The 18371-nt window shown below is 39.1% G+C and overlaps 1 protein-coding gene across 3 annotated transcripts in view; it reads right to left on the bottom strand.

Moving 5' to 3' along the window:
- LOC135470304 (E3 ubiquitin-protein ligase PDZRN3-like) overlaps positions 1-18371 on the bottom strand; it is a 54094-nt gene that overhangs the window by 34574 nt on the left and 1149 nt on the right. The window contains exon 1 of one of the 3 annotated variants that reach the window (XM_064749161.1): positions 3869-4221. The exons of 1 other annotated variant lie outside the window; for it this stretch is intronic. The gene's annotated coding sequence lies outside the window, so the exon portion shown is untranslated. Of the gene's footprint in view, positions 1-558; positions 683-3868; positions 4222-18371 lie in introns of those variants that run through there. One more of the 3 variants, XM_064749160.1, reaches the window with a different exon arrangement.

Genomic DNA, 18371 nt, shown 5'->3' with positions numbered 1-18371 from the left:
CTATGTAGAAGGATGTAAAACATTAACATGATACTGATTCAAAATTATAGGCATTGCAACTTGTTTCTCGAACGCTCGGAATGGTCATTGTGCAATGATGGCTTCTGTCTCTGATAAAGGCTATAACATGCGTGCCTTGGCTAGATTGACGTATCAAGACACAATGGAATGGAATATGACTCGGGGAGCATCGCCTTGGCAAACGCATCACAGGTGTGACCAGGGCGCCAGACTATGAACAAATTACAACATCAAAGAATGTAATGCCTGTAAATCACGTATAAATCCGGACTGGCTTCAAAACATAAAATGATAACTGACCAAGCGGCGAGCACCTGCTGGACATGATTTGTGGTTATCATTAACACTCTGCTGTTTGTAGGCCTCCACAGTACACCGCGGAATCGCTGATCACTTTGACATATGTTCCGCTAAGGTAAGATACACATAGGCATTAAACCAGCATATACAGGGTTAAATTTATCGAAAGTAAAGCTTATACTTGCAGTGGGCTTAACTACATCTCCGAGGTGATGAAAACTGCGCCCTCGGTAATACCTGTCATGGCGGCTACGCGGAGGCCCATCTGTCGGCTGTTAATTCCTTTGTCACAAGGGGTTTAGACGCACTACAGCGACCTGGGCGACTCCGACACAAAAGCACCCCATCACCAGTTGTAACCATGCCCTCTAGCGCTCTTAACTCGTCACCGCCCTAGCCACCAACTACCGTAGTCGAGATTCGCTGTTCCCATCGCCTCAGTAACCATAGCAACACAATCTCTCTCACCCCCTCCCCCACCAAACACCCATGGACATTCAGTTACAGGAAAGATATATAATATATGCTGAAAGCTACGATGGCCGAATTCTGAGAAAAAAAGAAAAAAAACACACCTTTCCACTAACTAAGGCACTTGTATGATGTTTGATTTTCTGCATCTGCTTAGTACCAGTACGGTAGTTCTTGCTTGTGTGACGGCGTTCTGCAGGTCTCAAGTCAAAGACCGTGTTACCGACAGCTTATGTATTCACCGGTAGCTACATAGCATGGGCTGAAGAACTTGACAATTATTCTAAAGCGTACATACATGGGACAGAAAAGACGCCAATAAATAAATCAATTTTATGGTTTAGTACTGGCTTTCAATATGTCCTTGTTTGTAAAGATGTATAGAACAGTGACGTCTTTATAGCTAGTTCATCTTGTTGTAATATGAACTGAGCTTTATTAAAAGTGTACCTATAAACTTGTAATGGGAATAATAGAACCCACAGGCCTAGGATTGACAACATGCCAATTAAATGACCACCCAATGTGACGAGCCAATGTCTGTCCATCTGCGGTTTCAGAGAGCTGATATATAGACCAATTATCACCAGTACCTGCATTTTTCATTACAAGTGATCAGCTGGGTTGAAATAACATTTATCTTCATCAACATACTGTAGAAAAATATGATACAAAATAACCAATTATCTTATGTCCTAATCTAATAAGAATAAATTTTAAGTTCTGTCTTGACATGCTCAATTGAAGTTTTATTTAGTACAGGCATATATTTGTATTCTTAATGTATCAACAATGTAAATAAAGTTGGTATGCTTAAAAGGATTCTGTGCATTCCAACCACAGCATAGTCTGTGTGGCTTGAAAAGTCAAGGGGGTATCACAGGATTGTTGAATAGGGAGCAGACATAAGCCTGTATAAACATAGATACATTTAGATTAAAACTTGAAGGTAAGGCAACACAGGTATGTTAATCAAGACTTAATGCTTGTGGAAAAAAAAAGAAAGAAAGAAAGAAACGCTTTTGTTTATGTTTGTGCCAGGTCTACAGGTCTACTGTGTGAATGTGCATACTACATATTTGTTCAAAGAAATATGAACATATATTTTAAGAGTGCTGAAGGAAGGGATGCAAAAAGATGTATTTGAAGAAGATATACTCAATGTTTATGTGTAGAGAAGGAATGCACATCATGCCTTGAAGGATAGGTGTGAACAGGTGTTAACAGATGTTTTTATGCACATATCTGTTAAAGAGCAGCAAGAATATGAACAAGACTGTTCAGGTATAATAGCACAGGTGTGCTAATGAAAAGAGAAAATCAAGGTGTAATGCAAGGAAGTGGTGCATGAATAATAATTACAACCCTGACAGTTTTGTTTAAAGTGTTATACAGTGCATTTAAGGAATGAATGTACCAAGCTGAATTTAAAGAATGTATACACAAAGTTATAGTACGTTGTAAGTTCGTAGCAAATGTTATTCAGAAAGGAACATTGTCAAGCTTGATCACAGCTGTTTTTATGATAGGGAGAATCAGACAGGTCTGTGCATCATAAGGTTGTGCTAATTTTTGTTAAAGGAAAGGATGGATGCTGTTGTTCATTGAAATGTAACAAAATTTAACTGTTAAGGAAGGAATGTAGTCAATATATGGTGAAGGCAAGTCAGTGACATGCAAGGGGCTAAGATCTACAACTGGCTGCATCCATTTAACAACAGGAAATATAATATGAACTTCCAATTCAAAAACCGGTTCATTGCAAGTGGATTTGTAATGTTGTAAATTAATAAATTACACTTTATGATCATTTGTCCAAACTGCTTGACACCCAATCATACTGAAAAGTGGTAAAATCTAATCTATATGCACAAAATTAGAATTGTCTAACAGACTTTCTGAACGGTCCAGTTAAAAACATGCCATTTTTTTCCCGGACCTGACGGGCATGGAGTTGTTACTCTTGTACCTACTGACCTGCTTCTGTCTTAAACCACTGACATCTTAAGCTGCTAAGCCAAGCGAAAATAAAAAATACCAAAATATGAAACAACATACTGTTTAAAAAAAAAATCCACGTCACCGATTAAAAAAGTGAATTAGACGAAGGGGAAAAAATGTTTAAGCCTGTTGAAGCGGAAAAGATGACCTCTGTACATGAATGAAGTTCATTTTCCTTCATCACTTTTGCCTCTATTTTATTGTTTTGCTTGTCAAAATGATTTACTGCTCTTGGCAAACACAGTGGAAGTTTGCAGAGGATCTGCATAAGGAGTCTAAATGCAGTACAATACCTGACTTTATGTGCTGTACACTGTGTTGACACAATATGTCTCTTAATACTACAGTTATGTCTGTCTTAACACAGTCTGTGTCCAACACCCTGCCAACACCATGTCACACTGATTTATGCCCCTACCTAACCACTCTACCTTCAAGGCGAGATTAGTTAGCATGGAACTACTGTCCTGTCTGACCACAGCCTGTGAAGATGTGTTGAGAATGTACTTTAGTGTAGGTCGTACACCTGACTTCACAATATTTAGCGCAGGAGCTACATGCAATTATTATACCTCTTTCAAGCCTGTGTACAAGGGTTGTATACCCATATCATAAATACTACACTTTCTGTCTTCTTACTGTAAATCCTGTAATAAATCTTCTAGACACCTTTCCTAAACATGTGTCTCGTTATAAATCACTCATACCTGCACGCTTGTTTTTCTACATGGTTCCAGCATTTCACCTTTATCTAAACACAGCTTATAATGATGGTTCTGAGATAAATCACATCTATCTTCTAACTATTGTACTCAATGCTGATGCAAGTTATTATAAAACACTGGTTGCACGAAATAAAATAAAAAATTAAAAAAATACATTTGGATTTATAATACATGTAGATTATAATCACCAACTTTCACCAGGTGGAAACTGACTGTAGGTTGATGATGCATGTTTACTAGAAAAAGCTTTAAATAGGGCCTACATAGAATTATATGCTACATATAACATCCGGCCATTCAGACATACATATAGCAGAGACTGAATGGAAAACAAGCAGTTATATACACACCTGGTCATTGTGGTCATTTCCAATCACTCCATACCTTGCTGGCACTCCAATGCTTCTTGCACAGCAGATTTATCCCTAATTTGAACCTGACTGATGACAGCACAGTCTTAAAGGTGCCCCTAGAATTTGCAGCTCCAACCTTTGAGATGCCCCAGTGCCATTACAAAAGGCATAATCTTAAAGGCACCCTCTGTGTTTTATCCTTTATGTCCAGTACATTTATGGAAAACATCCAAAAAGCCACATAGTTTACAGGTTCAGCAAATCCATATACCATTGAGCAAATGAGTGAAATCCCTGCTAACACATCTGGGGGTGAAGTTTAGTGGAGTTGGGCTGGGTTCTGCAGCATGTTGTTCCTTTTGGCTTTGCCCAAACAAAAATGCCCACATCTGACCCCTAAAGTTAAGGGCTGGCTGTATTCACTGGGACCTTGGCCAGCTACAGCTTTCTTAGTTTGTCTCACCCCCCAACCTTCCACCGAACAAAGGCCCCTCTTAACTGAACACAGGGCCTTGGGGGAGAGAGAAGCGAAATTGGGTCAGTGGTCAAAAGAGATCGCCCAGGCTCTGAATATTCACAAGGCACAATCGAGCTAGAACTAGGCTTGAAAAGAGTGGCTGATCTGTTTACCTCCCTAGATTGTATGGGTGCATGGTGGTTTGAGGAGGGTAGGAAGAGGGGGAATTGGTATGGAGGCATGTTTTTTCAGAGTGAAGTTTCAGTGACTGACAAGCTTAATGGTATAGCAACATGATATAGGGGAAACTTATTTACCAGTTATTTTGCTAAGAATCACTGAATAACTTAACAGCGTTTCTCTCTATGCTGTTAAGTGTATGTTAATTGGTAATAAATCTACAAATTAACCTGTTTACCATTTCCCAATATGAGCGGCTAAGGAACTAAATAGACGCCTATATATTGTCACTGTTAATCTGTGTTTGAAATTAATGTAATGCACTGTAAAGCAGTTCATTCTGCTTTATGGGATAGATTATCAGAGTCACAGTCCTGGATCCCTTTAGAGGGAAAAAGATTGTCCATAAAATAAGAGGAATGATTAGTCCCACAAGCTTAAGAGCCATTCTCAAACATCAAAGGTAGGGATAAACCATCAGGTGAGGATAATGAGCAGGGCGATAAGGCAACATGAAGGGTTTTTTTTTTTACACAAGCTTAATTACGGACTGGAAATCATGAAATTTATCCTCTAACAAACAGACTGACATGTTTACAACCCCTCCCACTTCACTCTTTCTCTGTCAAGTACTCCAGAAGAGATACAGCAAAGGTGGTCTTTTTAAAGTATTTCATTTAGCAGCCTACATCTGACTGACAAGCCGTCTTCAATTTATACAATCTCATCATCAATTCTTATGACAAGTGTTCATTCCGAAATAAAATCTTAAGAATAAAGCTTTCCAAAAACTATGAAATATGCATCTGGCATCTCAGTAAAGATTTTCAAAGTAAAGATGACCCTTTTTTCAGTTCAGGCAAAAAAGGAAAAAAACATTCATCGCTGCCTTGAAACCTTATCCAACTTTCAGTGCAATGTTTTCACCATCCAAATCAAGCATCAAATGTAGTTGTAGTCTTAAGCTGTGAAAGTGCATGGAAAAAAAATTAGAACAAAGCAGCAGCTTTGGGTGCTTGAAAAAGCCCTGAATAATTTCATTTTGATTAGAATGGAAGCCATGCTTTGACAGTAAATAATGAAGAATGAGTTTTTAATTGAAATGTTTTCAGCAGGCGTGTGCCTAAAGGAGTGAGGTTGGAGGCAGCAGACCTGAGGATGGGGGAGGGGGAGAGATAAGCAGCCATTGTTTAATACATCCTTCCTTTGTGGGTCCTGGTGTGAAAGACAGGGCCATCACAAAAGATGTGCATGATGTCTGTCTCTGGCCCCCAACGGGCCATGTGCCCAGTTGGTCTTTAAAAGGGGAGGTAAATGGATCAGCCTTTCTTTTGAAGTTGTTACAGGGTGTTCTGTCTTGATGATTGGATTTATGATGAATCAAATACCCCATCTGGGTGTCTGGCCAGAGAGGGGAGGGTGTTACATTTGGTGGGGGGGGGGGGGGGGAGTGGAGGGTGAAAGAGGAATGAACTTAAGGTGTATATTAGGGGTGGGAACAGGATGGACACCCTGCTGGAGTTGGCAAGAGGTGTCATTTTACTATTTGACATCTTACTACCAACTGTTCCGACTGCAAGATGAAATGATCACTTGGCAACCCATCAAAACGGCCAGACAAAGAGCAGGGCCAGATTATCACATACTGTTTGGCAACATGATGAATGGAGAATAAATTGACTGACTGATTAGTTGAATAATTCATTCATTTATGTCCCATTCATCATATCCCAGAGACAGTTGGTATGTCTTGAACATTAGTGGTTATGGATATGTAACAATAATTCCTGCTCTGTGTAACCCATTCTCAATTCTTGGTATATATGATTTGGTTACGATTCTCTGTTTGATCTGGTGATATTTTGAAACATTTCCAAACTTAGATGATACCACATTTGTGTTCACTAACAAAGCATAGTATTCTGAATTATATCTGGTGTTTTAATTCACAAGGTACAGTAGTTAAAATAACTTGCCACTACAAACTAGACCTTGCACTGAATATACTTAACTTATAATTATATATGAGAGTCAAGATTTCTTTGTTAATTCACTTGACTTCTCATTATACTGGCCTCCTTGGACATTTTCACAACAACACAGAGCATTTAACTGTACATAAAATATCAGTAACTGACGTTTTAAGTGGTTGACCTAGATTTGGTGTATAATGAAGAGTCAGTTTTAGACTGTTGTTGCCTTAAGTTTTTGGTCAGCCAAATGACCACAGGTCAGTCAATATCTCCAAGTGACCACTCTCTTCATTGACTACTAACAGCTATCAAACCAGGTCATAGATAACCAGGTCAATGGACCCTTTGGCCACTAATCAGAAATATTGTATTGCTCTGGCCGGTGGTGTGTCATATTACTATACATTCCTTACATGTTCCTGTGCAAAGCCATATGCCAATAGTTTACTTCATTTCCAAACTAAATCTAATTTAATCCCTTAATTCTGGTTAAATTCAGATAATGGTGAATATGCCGTATACTGTGTATTGTCCAGAGTTTGCTGCCCTTAGGCATGTAACTGTTACAAGTCCCTCAGCATATTAGACAAAGCAATTGCAGATGGAATTTGTGACAGACCATATGTTATGCTGCCTGCATCTGTCTACACTGAACTCATGGTTTATATCTGAATACATGTAAAAGTACCAGCTGAGAACTAAAGTAGATTAAAATTATTAAAATGTTGTAAAGTACACACAAAGAGTTTAAATTCATGTACAGATATTCCTAGAAGCTAAGTAAATTATCTTTAAAAAATGTAGGAAGTATATGGTTCATATCTAAAGTTCATTAACTTCACTCAATTCATCAACACCACTACAGACTGCTTCAGGGGCATACACCCTCAGCACTGAGAGGTTACAGCAAAGAAACATGACAGGCTGGCCTGGTGTCTTGGGCATGATACTTCAGTGATGACAGCACTTATGTGGCATGAACTCAACCTGCCGCAAGAAGACACAGAATATGTACACACATCTAACAACTGACTCCTCATCTTTATTTGATTGAAAAATTGTTAAGTACAGCGTAAAACCCCAAGCATACACCACTACAAATTGGGATGACTAGCTTCTGGAAGATGATAAAATAATAATCACACGACTGTAAAAACATTTTTTTAATCCTAACATTTACCATATATACACACTACTAACTTAATGATTAGCTGGCAGACGGTTCCTTTAGTGGTAAGAATCAGGCTTCCTAGATTTGAATCAAGCATAGGATGTAGGTTTGCAGTGGATACTAAATCAACCCAGCTGAGAGCAAGTCCAGTAGCGGAAGTTTTCACTTCTTTTTGTGACTGTCTGAAAGCAAAAGATCTGCTTGATTTAGACACCAGCTTTGACGTTTGAGATGTCAGAGCAGTTGCAAAATGGCAAAAACTAATCAACTGTCACTGAGAAGATTGGCACAAACAGCAACGAAATAACTCAAAAATGGCAGATCTTTTACAAAAAGTATGTGGTTGCCGAGCATAGAATGGGAGGTGGGGGGCTGGGCAGCAAAAGTTCCTCCTTCCCATTACAAAATGTAAATAGATGCCGTTTTATTGGTTAGAAGAGACAAGATAACACTGTTTTAATCTTGAATATTTTACCTAAAATATCAGCACCCGACCCTTATGGAATAATATAAAACTTCAAATCAAATAGCATCTGTTGAACTGTTTGATTCTTTCTTCACAGTGCACAAATATTCTGAGGTTACTTAAATTTACAGGCAGGATATAAGATGGCATACATGTAGTTGTGCTGATGAACTGTTGGACTGAATGCTTACACCACTTGTGAGCACAGAGGGGAGGAGCATCGATTGGCTGAGTTTAACGAGTGATGTCACCTGAAAGGTACACATTTGCCTAAGCAACTCTGACATTTTGACACACTGATTAACCCCGCATATCTGAAGGTCGTGTGAGGGGAGAGTGGGGTGTGTCCCCAGGAGGGGAGTTAGCCACAACAGGTGGAAAATTTATCACTCATAATTTTCTACAAGGAAATAGAGTCTACAAGAACTCATCAGTTAATCACGTAAAAAAAAAATGTCACTTGAATCAGATGATCTCCTCAGTGAAATAATGCTTTTTTGAACACCAGCGAGAGGCTACCTCAAATTACAGGATTTCATAGCTATACAGCACATCCACAGAGTGATAAACACCCTTTTCTCTTCACACCTTGTTGCCATTATTCTTTAGGCTAACACCAAGGGCAGATACAGCCCCTTAGGCCACTCACTCTGTCCACCCTCTAATAATCTACACTCCACACCCAAAAAATACTAGCTGTGTTTAGTGTCAACTATTTGACCTTTGGGGTACCTTGATGTCCATAGGGTTGAACCACAGTAAAGAACACCAATAAAAACAACCTAAGGTTGTGTCAACACTATTTCACCCTCTTGTCAACATTGTGTCAGGTCTGCTCTGACTCCATGGGAAAATGCTACAGTCTGCACAGATTAGAGATATACATGTACTAATACTTGCAGTAATCTCAAATATACCAAGTGCTCTTTAATCCAACCGCTAAAACATTTCTGCAATCATTCAAGGCTCCCATTCACACATAAGGATCTAGCTCATCACAATCAAGCCATCATATTCACACCTGCTGGTGATAAGAGACTTATTATGCAAATATTGACCACTTGATAAATGGACAGATTAATCAGCTCACCCCACACATAGCCTGGGTCTGTTTACTAGAATGTCTGATCAGCGTGGTGAATGTAAATAATGTCTATATCATGGGTGTCTATACAATGATATTTACTGCAACAATACAAATCAAACAAAGAAAATCTCTTGAGCAGAGCATTTAGCTGAAAAGTGTAATTGTGCACATCCAAAAAGTGTAATTGTGCACATCCAAAAAGTGTAATTGTGCACATTCAAAAAGTGAAATTGTGCAGACACAAAATGAAATTTGGCATTAGACGTAACTGCTTACGCAGTGCATATATGATCTTTTTGCTACAATCTAATCACAAAAGGATTTTAACACATTTTTATTTATATACTAAACCTAAAATAATTTTTATATGTTAATGGGCACCTTTGACCATTTCCTATCTGGCAAAATATAAATGAAAATATTTAAAGGTGTTATTATGTGCTTGTGAGCTGCTGATCATTCACCCACCTGATCCCAACTGAAATACACCATGATAGCCCTTTCATTCTGGTAAAGAATAGAATCTGACCCTCTGACAAGGACAGCAGTTGACTTTGTCTGGTGTTTTCTACACTACTTGGCCACCCAGGGCTCAAACAATAGTTCCCAAGGATTTCTAATGTTGTTTTAATGGAAGCTGAATCACTATTCTCTTTCATGCCTGGAGCCATCTTGGCAAAAGTCAGGGTGTCACTTTCCATCCAGACCTCTTCAGTGCACAGCCAATTAAACTATTCACAGTAGTAGGCTAAACGTGTGCTTAATTCACTTTTAATTTTCACTTTGTATTCTGATCATGGACTTAAAATTTTATCAAGCATACTTTAACCGAGACTAGATTTTTACAGCCTAGAGCTAATCAAGTCACCTGAAATTTTAGATTGTGGTGCGTGTCGCCTAATACAGATAACAACTTTGGATTGACTTTTATGATGAGTATATGCTGTGGCATTGAAAGTAATTTATACTGTGCCTATGATCAACATAAAATGAGCAACAATAATGAGGGTGCAGAGTAAAGTAAACAGCACCTTCGATAATCCTAATCTGTCAATGGTCACAGCGAGAGGAGGTAACCTGGAATATTAATCAGACTACTTATTAACTGCAGACCTATCTGTTATCTTATCCTGAAACTTAGCGTTATGAAAATATCTTTGTTTGAAAAATATGTACAAAAAAAATTACCATTTTTAATTATTAAGTACTGCTTAGGAAAGCTATATGTTGTTGGTCTTCTCTAGTATCACTTCCTGAAACAAGCTTTTTGTCACTCACCCATTTAATCACTCACAATGGCCTATTATTTATCTTTAGGCCTCTGTTAATCTTCTTTGTAAATTTTGACTTCAACAGCCTCAAAAGGTGTAACAAACAGAAGACAAAACTTAAAGCGATCTATAGCAAAGATTAGTGATATGTAAGGTGATTATGCTAAACACCGAAACACATCAAAGCAACCACAAAATACCGCCAAAATGAAACTTGCCAGAGTGAATGATGGATGTTACACAGAAAGAAGGAAGATGTTAGGGGGAGGGGGCAGACAGCAGTTTTAAGCAGACGGTTTGCGGCAGTTTATCAAGCCCCCTTGCATTTGAGCCCCTTTGATGTTTAATCCCCTTGGGGGTAGAAAAAGCCGCATGGTTTGCCTTCAAAACAGCACAAGCCTTGAAGGTATTTTTCAATGTTTGAAGAAGCCGTTCGGAGACGTTTGTTTTCTTCAATAGGATACATCAGGGAGGGGGACATTATTTGTTAGCCTTTAGATGTGCTTGACTATTGCAATGACAAAATGTATTCTGTCACAGTACAAGTATTGGCATATTTCAGTCTTGTGCTGAGTTCAGTTTTTAGAGTACTGGCAAAAAGGTACAAGACCATTAGTGCTAGTGTCTAGGACTTGGCCAAGTAATGATTGAAGCCTGACTGGAAAAGGAACAAATGAAAGAAAACAGTTAAACTCATGCTCAAACTCTTGAACAATTTGATTTGTTTTCACGTAATCTGATGTACATACATTTATATATATATACATATGCTTTAACTGGGTTATTTCTTTCATTATACAACTGTTCATATCTTAGTTCCCTTAACAGTCTCTTTGGCAAAGAAACAGAACAAAAATTTCGTGCAGAATCATCCTTCACTCTACTGGGTTTGATCCATTTCCAGACCTCATTGGAGGCAGGAGTCAGGTCAACAAATCTAACCTTACCAGGTGCATCTCTGTTTGTCTTATTTAACTTAAGTGGCTGTGTGGTTAGGTTACATGTAAGCAGGGGGAGGTCATTCATTATTGTTTACATACTTTTTATACGTTCTTACCTTTTGGCAATGTGATATGTCGGAACGATGGCATGTACAACATACGATATATGTATAATTTAATACAATTAAAAAGGCCTGCGTACTAATAGGCTTGTTCCTTCGCGCCCTATTGCTTCACGTAAGTCCACAGTTAACATAAATCAACATCACATTTGACCGTTAAGTGAAGAGAGGCTACTATGCATTACAGATAATTTCCTTACACCTGGGTGACAACAATGAAATGTCTAAGTCATACAAATATTGTATAGCCTATCAGACAATGCTGCAGAAATTAACAAATAACACACATAATCCTTCTGATCACTCCAATTTCTTTACCACAACATACTTAAACACACATTTCTGGCGTTACATTCTATTTACTCCAAAATAATGTGAAGGAAAAAATAACTCAACAAGACCTTACAATTACTTTCAAGCTGAGTGCCCCTTACCTGAGACAATTCACTTATTTCTGACCACAGACTGACGGCAGCCAACAAAATGCTTTCCACAAGGCTCTTAGAGGGGAGCTGGTCATATGTTCCTTCTCCCATTATGAAAGGTAGGCAGCAGTTACACCTTGAACAAATAGGGCACTCCGTTTCTATAGTTCCAAATGCTCTGTCAAAGGAAACTCTTTCAAATATTTAAACACTTCACAGTCAAAGAGCACAATCAGCAAAATTTTGTGAGCATGGTCACAGTTGCGTGACCAGTCTTACATGATGGCTAAAAACACTTCGCAGTTTTCAACCCTGGCCCATGCAGACTTGCACTCTGAGCGCATGTATGGGCCCATACGAGTACACATAAGCTCAATGTTACATGAAAGTGTCAATCCACATGTCAAGCTTGACAAACTGAGCAATCTACAAAATGACCAGTCAACAAAATGCCATGCCAAACAAATTGTCCAATCCAGCAGCTGATGAAGACTGTCAAGCAGTTGATTGCAGTAAGGCTATAGAGATCACACAGATTATGCGTTCGGTTAAAGTACAATTTTGAAGCACAAGCCTCACAATTGGGTAGTTATTTTCTCAGGATGTACAGTGTACATATACACATGTACACAATTATGTGAAGCCTTCGCCTCAGGTAGTCCTGTGCACCAAAGTTCTTGGACAATCTGACCACTAGAACATGTAGATTTTAAACCACTGATAACAATGGCCAACCCACTTGCTAGTTGCTATCCCTCACAAAATGAGGCAGTAAGTGTTCATTCCTTGTGAATAAAGTAATTACTCGAGGAGGGCCTGATCCATTATGATGATGACGAGTAGAGTACAAAAGCGACCTGTGTTCAAGTTGACCACCTCCACTGTGAGGGCCCTCTCACAGCTCTTGTGTGTGTAACGCCTCCAGTTCTGCTGTAGGTAAGGTGCTGAATACCTTGTAGGTGTGTGTGCCCATGTGAAACTCTCCTCCATACAAGGTGGAGGACTGACTGACAGACCGACTGGCCACCAGTACACTAAATCTAAGCCTGTTTTCTCCACAGATTAAGTTCGTCTTTTGTGAGCTGGATTAGACTACATGACATGTGGATCCAGCAAACTCCAAACGCACTTACTGACCAGGTCTTAGTTTAGTGTCTAACCTAAATCCTCTCTGACCACTGGACTGTGACCACCATCAAACAACTGGCCGCTGGTCACTCAAAGGCTGGCTGATTGACCTAGCCTCTTATTTTGGGTATCAGCTGATAGAGATCAGGTTTTATTTACAGAAATTAACGCCAGATAAAAGGGGTAAGGCAAAGAGGAGGGGTGCATATGCTAAAGGGCCATAAAGTTGGAGAAACTCTGGCCCCCAAGGCTATGATTTGCAGATTTAAAATTAAAATTTAATTATGCAGCTGTAGGAGTGAAATTTTATGGTCACACTAAAACTACTGGACCATAACAATTTATTACTTGTGATAGGAAAACTTGTAATGCATGCAAAGTGAAACAAGTTATTTTCAATGCATGAAACTTTCTTGCTTGATGATAATTCTGTGTGAAAGGTTTATATTTCAGTCCAAGCAAGTTCATTGAGTAAGAAAATGTGTCAACTGTATGAAAAAGCCTTTTGCATCATTCCATATTCCAGACCAACAATATCAACAATTCCATATTCCATAGTTGGAAACTTTCATTTTTCTCTGGCTCCACAAACATTTGCATATTTAATGTGTGACCCAAACCAATACAATAACACATATATCTACATGTTATTCCTTCAGTCCTTTTTACAGCCATTAAGCCATTAATGGTCAGTCCTCACAATGAGTGTGGGCGGTGAATGGGTGTGTGTAGATGTTACTGTATGTGCAGGGTTGATGTTGCATAAGCAAAAGCTTCAGCTTAAATTAAGAAAGTGTAAGCTTGCTTACATTTATGACTGTTGGTTGAATGTTTTCCAGACATTCCATGCAATGGAACTGGTGTACAGTTCTATGGTAAGGTAAATTTGCCAGTTTAGATTTATGTTATACTGTACTAAATTTTTAATATCCCAATTCCTGACTGAGATTTATACATTTCCGATTTACCAAATCTTTGCAATTTGTACAGGTTGAAAATAAAATTAAACATAGATGTATATTTTTATAATCCTCTAAAACAGGATGGTATGATTCATAATGACATAATCTGTCATACTGACAATAACAGAGCTCAACAAAGCCAGAACATGCAGATGGTCATGGGTTTCCCCCAGGCTCTGCCCAGTTTCCTCCCACCATAATGCTGGCTGGCATCGTATAAGTAAAATATTCTTTAGTACGGCGTGAAACACCCGACAAATAAGTAAAAAAAATCAAAACCACAACATCTGACCTGTCATTCGATTTTACTTGAAAACTGCGAATTATATAAAAATAAAAAAGTGTTTTATATCAGTTTGACTAGTGAAAGGTGAGGATCTAAAAATCCTGTTATATGAGACAAGCCAGAGAATAATTGCAATCAAGGTTCCTACTTTAGTTCTAATGAACAAGTATATTTAGCTAGAACATGTATTTTTTTCTTTATGGCCATTACATATTTTGATTTTTTAGAAAACTCGTGTATGTGGCTTTATCACCTTACGTAACGATGCACTGACTTGCAAAGCAGTATCGAAGTGCAACACTGGTCGGTGAAATTAACTATCGCCTGCAGAGCAGTAGGTTTCACCCCCAGTTATTTTTGTTCCCATGAACTCACAAGACGTAATGGAGTGGTTCAGTACAACTATGTACGAAAAAACATCTATTTATTTCAATTTCAGCGAACGAGTCATGTTGACCGATATTTGCCACGGCTTATCCCGTCGTCACGTGACTCGGGGAATCTGGCTGGAAATCGCCATGAGATGTCTCGATGCGCAAACCGTCAGGAAATTGATTGCTGCGCGGGATTTCGAGTCTCAACATGCTGCGATTGCACGAAAGCACACATTTACTCTACCTGTTGATTGGAACATAAAACTAAAAGCTTAAGACCCTGCAAACTGTCATTACTTACTCATCAATGCATGGATGTGCCAGGTCAGGGCAATAATCAAGATTTTGTGATCGCAGGTGAGGTGTATCTTCCATTTCCACCATTTTACTAGGAGCTACAGGTCTAAAGTGTGTTTTAGATAAAACAGCAACACAGAACTATATTAGTGTCCGATATCTAAACTCGAACCATGTCGGAAACCGTCTTTGGGTTCGAACTTGCCGCCGTCAATTGGAAGGACACAATTCCAAGTTGCCAGACCACTGATGCTTCCTGCAGAGGGTGAGCGCCAGTGCTCACAGTTTGGGCGAGTCAGACGGCGCGTAATGCCGGCCGAGTGTGGGCCGATCAAATTACCTTATTCACATGTGCAGGCCTTTTTCTACCATCATTCCCCACCTTCTCGTTTCTTCTTGTCTCGTGTAATTAAGGTGCCCATAATTTAGGTCGCAGACTGTACAGTAGTATCTCTAATGGCAGATAGACATTTAGTCCTCGTTCCCAGCCTAATCTGAATTCACGAACGTGAACAAAAACTCACTAAACAGCGTCTGCACTTCCCTATTCATTGTGAGGTATTGATACTTTATCAATTTTACAAGACGAGAACCCCTTAACACCTTTCCTCACAAGCGTTTCAAGCACAAAAGGTAATTTGTCTGACGAGACGGTTTGGTCTGACCACGGGTGCAGTGAACGATCCGGCAATGTCCAGACAAATGAGCTTCAAAATCGACACCTGCGGGAACTCCCAGCTAACGACAATGTATTATAACGTTATGTCTACGATCGCATCAAACCATCATTGGATTCTACATACATGTATACTTCAATACGCGACAAAATTGATAAACACAGCGATGTCCCGACAACAGACTTCAAAAGGCCATACACAAGGCAGTAGCCGCCCGAGTAGAACTTACACGTCACTGTTGCAGGCAGTAGACGACCGAGTAGAACTGACATGTCACTGTGGCAAATATGATTAAGGGCAGACCTGGCCAGAGCGACCTTATCTGTGGACTCCTCATTTGTATTATATATATATATATATATATATATATATATATATATATATATATATATATATATATATATATAAACCTATATATATATATATATGAAGAGAGAAAGACATTTATCGTGCTTTGGACGCATTTTTCTGGGATAGCAAAGTTTTGCAACATTTAATGTACCTGTGTATATTACACATGCAGGGCTAATTTCTTTTTCACATTAATGTGCGCTGGTGGAAATGAAGTTGTTTTTTCTCCTTTTCTTGATAAGAAAATGCACCCGACGGTGTACAGTAATTGTGTTATCAGTTTCACCAAGAATTCTGAACCTGGGCCAAGAAATTAACCAGGAAGAGTGAGAGAGATTTAAGTAAGACGCGTGTTCAGCAATTTCATGTGTTTATACGCGCGGACATTCAACTCCACCACACAGCGATGAGATCAACACAAACATTCTGGCAGTATACAGTTGGTTTTATCATATCTCGCCATCATCCAGGATCGAACAATTGATATCCATTCAGAGACCACACAAGAGCAAGAGAGACTTTGGAATGGAAATATAATAGGGTAGAGGTGCTGAGAAGGTATATAATTCTGGTTCCTATAGACTGGCTTGACAAGGTGTGTATCTACACAAGAAGTTAAGCAAACGTAAATGAATAAGTAAAAGCTTTTTGCACTCTGTCATACATGTGCGACTGGGCACCAAGGATGTGGGGAACTGTTTATAGATATATACTTGTACATGTTGCTTGTGAAAACTGACGGAATTTAACATGTATCAGCTCACACTTTTTCACTTTATTTCTATAAATAAATAATGCATATGCGTAAAATTTCTGCTGATGTCTTTGTGACGTTAATACAACGTATGAACGTATTTTTGTTTTTCACATACAAATTGAAAGTTCTGCATGCCGAGTTTAATATGTGCATGCGTCTTCAGCGTACTGTTACTGTTAAACTGTAACCGATGCCATTGAATAATGGGGAATTTACAAATCAAGAATAACGCCAGGAAGATGGGTCTTTACATACCTGCCACTAATATATACAAACGCGCACACACACGGGTCCAGCTATACAGACCGTCTAGACAAGGGCAATACAGGAAAGAAGGGATTTAGCTATAGGTTCAATGGTCGATCATCTCCCACAGGTGTTTCCCTCAGCATACAACTCATATTACCTCACAAAGCTTCTGAAATCTGTGAGGTGAGACCAGTCTTTCACTTGTTCACCTGGATAATTTATTAATCTGTCGACGAATCTGTATGCTTGGGATAATAGGATCTGTATTTGTGTCTACAGCTCAGTTTTATGTTGCACAGAATTTTGCAAACAAGCAAAAAGAGCCAAAGGTAAGATTCGACCTCAGGACTTGCGGATGAAGCAACAGCCGGTTGATTATTGATGTGACAGCACATGGAATCCATGTGGGCCGTGGTTCCCCCAAGAACTTTGTATTAGAGGAAGCACCTGAAACCAACGCGCCAGCTGTCTACAATACCCGACTCATCTCTCCACCGTGAATTATCAGATAAATTACTAACACATGCTCTTGCTATACACAACCCTTGAAATCTAAAAGGAATTAACCAGGCTCCCAAAATAGTTCCCCTTCCATGTCCCAAGCCACCGATATATATGCCATCCGAAGGGCTGTATACAAGGGCGTAGTGAGGAGTGAAAACAGATTTGCTGACTGATTGGTTAGTCCCTTTGATTAATTACGTATAGCTGGTCTGTAGGTTTGAACTTTGAACCGATTTGGTCCATTTTGCTGCTTTTCATTCCGAATGCGGCAATGGTCTTGCTGATGGCGTCCGTCGGGCAACGAACAATATCAAACGTAGGCCTACTATGATTACATGTATAACTGTATTCAATGAAATGTAGGTTACACACAAGGTATAAAGGGCTGGGAATTATCAGCCGCATAGACTTATCCCTTCAAAGCTGGTGACACACATGAACATCTGATAAGTGTATGCATAACTGGTCTGCATTACCCAATGTCTATACGTTTCCTGAATAAAGAATTGACCAAAAACCCTCTTTCGTTTGCCGAATGCAAAACTTTTAGCTATTCCCTCTGTGAATATCACCGAATATGTAATCTTTTTAGGTTCCAGTTGCACGTTGCAATTTAGATCCTGTCGTTATCAGTCAGGTGACAATCTTCACCGAAAAAAACAGTATGATCTGGTGATGCATGCAAGTTTCGTGTACGTGAGAATACTTTTATTCTGCTGCATGAAGTTAAGATCACTTTGGTTCCTAGTGCACTATGTAGCAACATCTGGTACTTAGAAGAACTTTTGCAGAGGAAATGGCTATTCATGTCCTCTCAAAAGA

This window comes from Liolophura sinensis, chromosome 7 (genome assembly GCF_032854445.1).
Source record: "Liolophura sinensis isolate JHLJ2023 chromosome 7, CUHK_Ljap_v2, whole genome shotgun sequence".
NCBI classification, from domain to species: Eukaryota; Metazoa; Mollusca; class Polyplacophora; order Chitonida; family Chitonidae; genus Liolophura; species Liolophura sinensis.
Note: the sequence above shows the minus strand (reverse complement) of the source record. Positions and strands in the feature narration are given on the sequence as shown.